Source organism: Microtus oregoni, unplaced genomic scaffold (genome assembly GCF_018167655.1).
Source record: "Microtus oregoni isolate MIOR12 unplaced genomic scaffold, Mior012 000019F_ref0000042, whole genome shotgun sequence".
Lineage (NCBI taxonomy): Eukaryota > Metazoa > Chordata > Mammalia > Rodentia > Cricetidae > Microtus > Microtus oregoni.
The window spans coordinates 8,267,533-8,273,556 of record NW_024543078.1 but is presented as its reverse complement, the minus strand read 5'-3'; the positions used below and the strand labels follow the sequence as shown (position 1 = coordinate 8,273,556).

Here is a 6,024-nt window from a genome sequence, read left to right as displayed (position 1 = left end):
GCAAAGGTTACACAATAACAGTAGTAACAGTGATAAAATTTCGCTGAGCAAAAAAATATTTGGGGACTATAAATCAAGACCCTGGCATTAACAGATAAATTCTTCTAAAGTGAATAAAACTTAGTGACATTTTAATGAAAATTTACATCTCAAACTTTCCTTAAAGGTTGAAGAAACCAAGAAAGAAGAATTTCATCCTGCAAAGGATGAGGATGTCATTGTGCCCATGTCTACCGCCAAAACTGAATTACCCTCATCTCCAGGTACAAGTCACAGAGGGTTCGGAGAAAATTACATTTCACAACACTACAATGGATCACACACGTTCCTTAGGACTTACACTGGGCATGCAATGGGGAGACCACATGTTGTCTCTGAGCTTCCTCCTGTTAGCCACACTGGTGACACCATGTACCCTCTGAAACATTATTTATTTGACATTTAAAAAAAATTTGGAATGTATTTGAAAATAATCAAAACCATGATCTTGTTACAAGAAGGGGCCCTCTCGGGTCTCCACAATGATACTGAGTATACTCTCAAGGGGTTCCCATTGTTAAGTCTTAAAACAAGCATCTTTAAAAGAAAAAAAAAACCCAATCACCTACAATTTAACTTGTTTTAATGTTTCTTCACAAATGGTGAAAATACTAAAGTATACACAGTAATAATCCTGACATGTGGCCAATATTATACCTGTGGAATGCTAAATTTAAAACATTTCTGGTTTAAAAACTAAATCTTGACATCATGTAGTTCGGCAGGTCTCTCTAGTAGGGCCGGTATCTAAGTTCCTGACTGTTATCTCTGCATGTCCAGGAGAGCCCACAGGACCATGTCATGTTTCTCCACGAAAGCTAACTCGGTCCAAGATTCTGACAACTCTGAAGCCATATGTGCCTCCACCAGTGCTACCTCGGGTCATTTCTGCAGGACCACCACAGGCAGAAAGTCCGCACCCTCCTCACTGCATGCCACCAGGGCAGCCTCACCAGGTGAAAACAGAGAGCCACCTTGTGAAGTTTATTCTCTGCCTACCCCCAAACACACACACACACACACACACACACACACACACACGAACAGATAAAGCTTAACAGGTCCCCTTTTAAGGTTCTCAAACTCTGGGCTTTGAATCAAACAGAAAGGAAGCAAAGGTTACACAATAACAGTAGTAACAGTGATAAAATTTCACTGAGCAATCAAATATTTGGGGACTATAAATCAAGACCCTGGCATTAACAGATAAGTTCTTCTAAAGTGAATAAAACTTAGTGACATTTTAATGAAAATTTACATCTCAAACTATCCTTAAAGGTTGAAGAAACCAAGAAAGAAGAATTTCATCCTGCAAAGAATGAGGATGGCATTGTGCCCCTTTCTACCGCCAACACTGAATTACGTTCATCTCCAGGTAAAAGTCACAGAGGATTCGGTGAAAATTACACTTCACAACACTACAATGGATCACACACGTTCCTTAGGACTTACACTGGGCATGCAAGGGGGAGGCCGAATGCTGACTCTTAGCTTCCTCTTGGTAGCCACACTGGTGACACCATGTACCCTCTGAAACATTATTTATTTGACGTTTAAAAAAAATTGTAATGTATTTGAAAACAATCAAAACCCTGATCTTTGTTACAAGAAGGGGCCCTCTCGGTTCTCCACAATGATACTGAGTATGCTCACAAGGGGTTCCCTTTGTTAAGTCTTAATACAAGCATCTTTAAAAGAAAAAATAATTCAGTCAACTACCATTTAACGTGTTTTAATGTTTTTTCACAAATGGTGAAAACACTAAAGTACACACAGTAATAATCATGATTTTGTGGCCAATAGTATAAATGTGGAATTCTAAATTTAAAACATTTCTGGTTTTAAAAAATAAATCTGGTCATCCATGCAGCTCTGCAGGTCTCTCTAGTAGGGCCAATATCAAAGTTCCTGACTGTTCTCTTGCAGGTCCAGGAGGGCCCACAGGACCATGTCATGTTCCTCCACGAAAGCTAACTCGGTCCAAGATTCTGACAACTCTGAAGCCATATGTGCCTCCACCAGTGCTACCTCGGGTCATTTCTGCAGGACCACCACATGCAGAAAGTCTGCATCCTCCTCGCTGCATGCCAGCATGGCAGCCTCACCAGGTGAAAACAGAGAGCCACCTTGTGAAGTTTATTCTCTTCCCACCCCTTAACACACACACACACACACACACACACACACACACACACACATAAAGCTGAGCAAGTCCCCTTTTAAGGTTCTCAAACTCTGGGCTTTGAATCAAACAGAAAGGAAGCAAAGGTTACACAATAACAGTAGTTACAGTGATAAAATTTCGCTGAGCAAACAAATATTTGGGGACTATAAATCAGGACCCTGGCATTAACAGATAAGTTCTTCTAAAGTGAATAAAACTTAGTGACATTTTAATGAAATCTTACATCTCAAACTTTCCTTAAAGGTTGAAGAAACCAAGAAAGAAGAATTTCGTCCTGCAAAGGATGAGGATGTCATTGTGCCCCTGCTTACTGCCAACACTGAGTTACCTTCATCTCCAGGTACAAGTCACAGACGTGACATTCTTTAGGATTCAGAGAAAATTACACTTCACGACACCACAATGGATCACAAACGTTCTTTAGGACTTACCCTTGGCATGCAAGGGGAGGCCACATGCTGACTCTGAGCTTCCTCTTGGTAGCCACACTGGAGACAACATGGACCCTCTGCAACATTAATTATTTCACAGTTAAAAAAAATTGGAATGTATTTGAAAACATTCACAACCATGAATTTTGTTACAAGAAGGGGCCCTCTCGGTTCTCCACAATGATACTGAGTATGCTCACAAGGGGTTCCCATTGTTATGTCTTAAAACAGGCATCTTTAAAAGAAAAAAAAAACTCAGTCACCTACCATTTAACTTGTTTTAATACTTCTTCACAAATGCTGAAAATACTAAAGTACACACAGTAATAATTATGACTTCGTGGCCACATTATAAATGTGGAATTATAAATTTAAAACATTTTCTGGTTTTAAAAAATAAATCTGGTCATCCATGTAGCTCTGCAGGTCTCTCTAGTAGGGCCGGTCTCTAAGTTCCTGACTGTTCTTGCCTTTATCCACTTACGCAGGTCCTCCAGGTCCACATCTTCTTCAGTCCACCTGTTCCAACAATGGTCCAGGAGGGCCCACAGGACCATGTCATGTTCCTCCACCAAAGCTAACTCGTTCCAATATTCGGACAACTCTGAAGTCATATGTGCCTCCACCACTGCTACCTCGGAACAATTCTCCAGGACCACCTTGGTCCATATGGACACCTCTTCTTCCTTGCATGCCACCACTGCAGCCTTGGCCACTATCTCATCCCGGAGGTTGGAAGGGTTGCGGGAGGAAGCCCTCAGGTTTGGGGCCTTACCCTGGTTGCATTCTGTTCTCCAGTTCATTTTCTGAGTTCCACATACCTGCATGGGACACGGCCAATTTCCTGCTCATTGCTGGACATTTCCTCCTCCACATGGGGGTTCCTAAGTAGCCCCAGTGTTTTCATGGGGTGAAGCCCCTTTGTCTCCTCCAATGCCTCCCATGCAACCCATGGGTCCTTTGGGACCTCATGAGCTATTATGACCTCCACGGAGCAGTGGTGGCATTCCTCTCCCCTCACGAGGTGTCATGGCACTCCACATGCTATTCTTTGGAGGTTTCTTTCGCGCATGAGAAGCTTTAAGTATTCTTCCTTGAAAATCCTTTCCATCCAACCATTCCACAGCAGCCTTGGCAGTTGGCAGATCTTCATAGGCCACCGTGGCATCCCCTTTCGGCATTCCTCTCTCCTTATCCAAATAGATGTGGACCATGGGATGCCCAGTTCTCTTGTTCATCTTAACAACCCCACACTGCTTACCGAAGTCTGCCAGATCATCCAGAGTCACATTGTCATTTAAACCTTGCACATAAATTGCACTGTTGTCAGAATCCTCATCAGGATCTATAAGAAGGCCTAGATCAGGACCTTGTCCTTCATCCATGGGTCCACCAGGCTTATTGATGCCACCTTGGTCTCTAATGCCCATTCCACTGCATCCTCCTCCCTGCCCACCTCTGCTCATGCCTCCATGATTAAATCCCCTTCTTCTCCTCTCCCGGTTATTAGGGCCACTCATGTTCTGGTTCTCTCCTGGTTGGAAAATCCTCCAGACTCCTGCCCCCGACACCATTTGGTGTGGTCCTGTCGGAATGAACTCTGTTCCCTGTAGCTGCTGCTCTGTTGGCTATATTGACTTGGAGCCTGGCTGTAGGACCCAGTCTGAGGGGGGTAACTAATGGGAGGCTGCTGCCCATAGCTGCTTTGTTGACCATAGCTACTCTGCTGTCCATAGTTGCTAGGTTGCTCATAGATGTTCTGTTGAGATTAACTGCTCTGATCATAACTAGTTGCTTGTGAAGAGGAAGATAGGATGTGTAGCATAAGATGTGTAGGAGGATAGGGTGGAGATGCAGTGACTGGCTGCATGGGGTAGCTCCCAGGTGCTTGGGGATATCTGTAATTACTCTGTCCATACCCTAGGCCGGGCTGGTTATAAACCCCTGTGATAGATTGAGGTTGACTAGTCTCAGTGGGCTCGTTTGCATCCTGTGGTCTTGCAGGTGCAGCGGCAGCTGCTGGCTGCTGGCCATAGGCTGGGTAGGCAGGCTGGGTGCCATATGCAGACTGAGCTGCACAAGGTTCTTGGGTTGTGGTGACTGGAGCAGTGGTGGTGTCATGAGCACCAGTGCCACATCCTTGAACAGTCTGGCTGTATGACTGGGGGCAGTTGGAGTGGTATCACCAGTGGGAGGCTGTCCATAAGAAGTCACATATTCAGTCTGCCTGTAGGTGGCAGTGCTCTGAGCTGATATCAGTAGGCTGTCCATAGGTTCCATAGCTTTGTTTCCCATAGGCCTGGGTGGTCTGTGCATATCCTTGAGTTTGCTGGGCTGTGTAAGCACTGTAGCCCTGCTGGGCTGCAGCTTGGCTGTAGGTACTGTAATCCGTGGACACCATTTTCTCTCCTTCCTCCTCATTCACTCTTCCTCGGCAACATTCTGACCCTGTTCTTGAAACTTGCTTCTAAGAGAACACAAGTGTGATAGCTTCACTACTGATCAGGAATCTGCTCTTGTTCATGTGCCAGGTGACGCTTTCGACCCTCAGAGTGCTAATGAGGATTTCAGTGCTACCAGTCCAGCTGAATACACCCACTATGCAACTCACTCCAAGGTTCTGCCACTTTGGGAAGCAACAATGGCACTGCTGATGATAACCACCGGAATATGGTTTTTGAAATTTGTATCAACAGTGATGATGTGGGTATTCAACCTAATTTAACATGTGACATGCATTAAAATGAGTTTAACAAGGTAAGTTAGACCACAGCAGTGGTTTTAAATAGATGATGACTTATGCACTAGAAACCCAATTCTCTTTGGCACCAATACATATCATAACTAAATTTTGTGCTATATATAGGACTCTTTAGCTATTACCTAAAACTAGAAAAAATGCTTATCTTTTCCAATCATATTGAAAATACATCTAACATGAAACTTGTATTGTCTGAATGGCTAAGCAGAGAAATGTAACTGTTAGATATTAGTTTCTATTTTTCTCTGTCCATAAACTGTGACTTATGTGGATAGCATCATTTTGGAAATAAACACCCCCAAAGAAGCAACATGTGAGAATAAAACCAATGAAATAAGGCTCCACATTGTCACCACTTCTCAAATACAATGGCATTCCTTGTGACATGATACTACATAAGATTCTACTGGTGATGCCTCTGTTATTGCTCATCCTGACACTGCCACAAATGATGTTCTTGATACTACTGACAATTCTTGCTTTTCTTTTTAGTTGCTGCTGGAGCCTATGAGGAGCAATGTCAACAACATAAATTTTCTAAAATATTCCTGAAATTGTCAATGTTTGATGTTAAATATTTCTTGATACCATATATACTGATTTCACTA

General features: G+C 43.2%; 1 pseudogene; it reads right to left on the bottom strand.

The window, feature by feature from the left end:
- Positions 1-3,087: 3,087 nt before the first annotated feature.
- On the bottom strand, positions 3,088-5,056 carry LOC121459723 (annotated as a pseudogene).
- Positions 5,057-6,024: the final 968 nt, after the last annotated feature.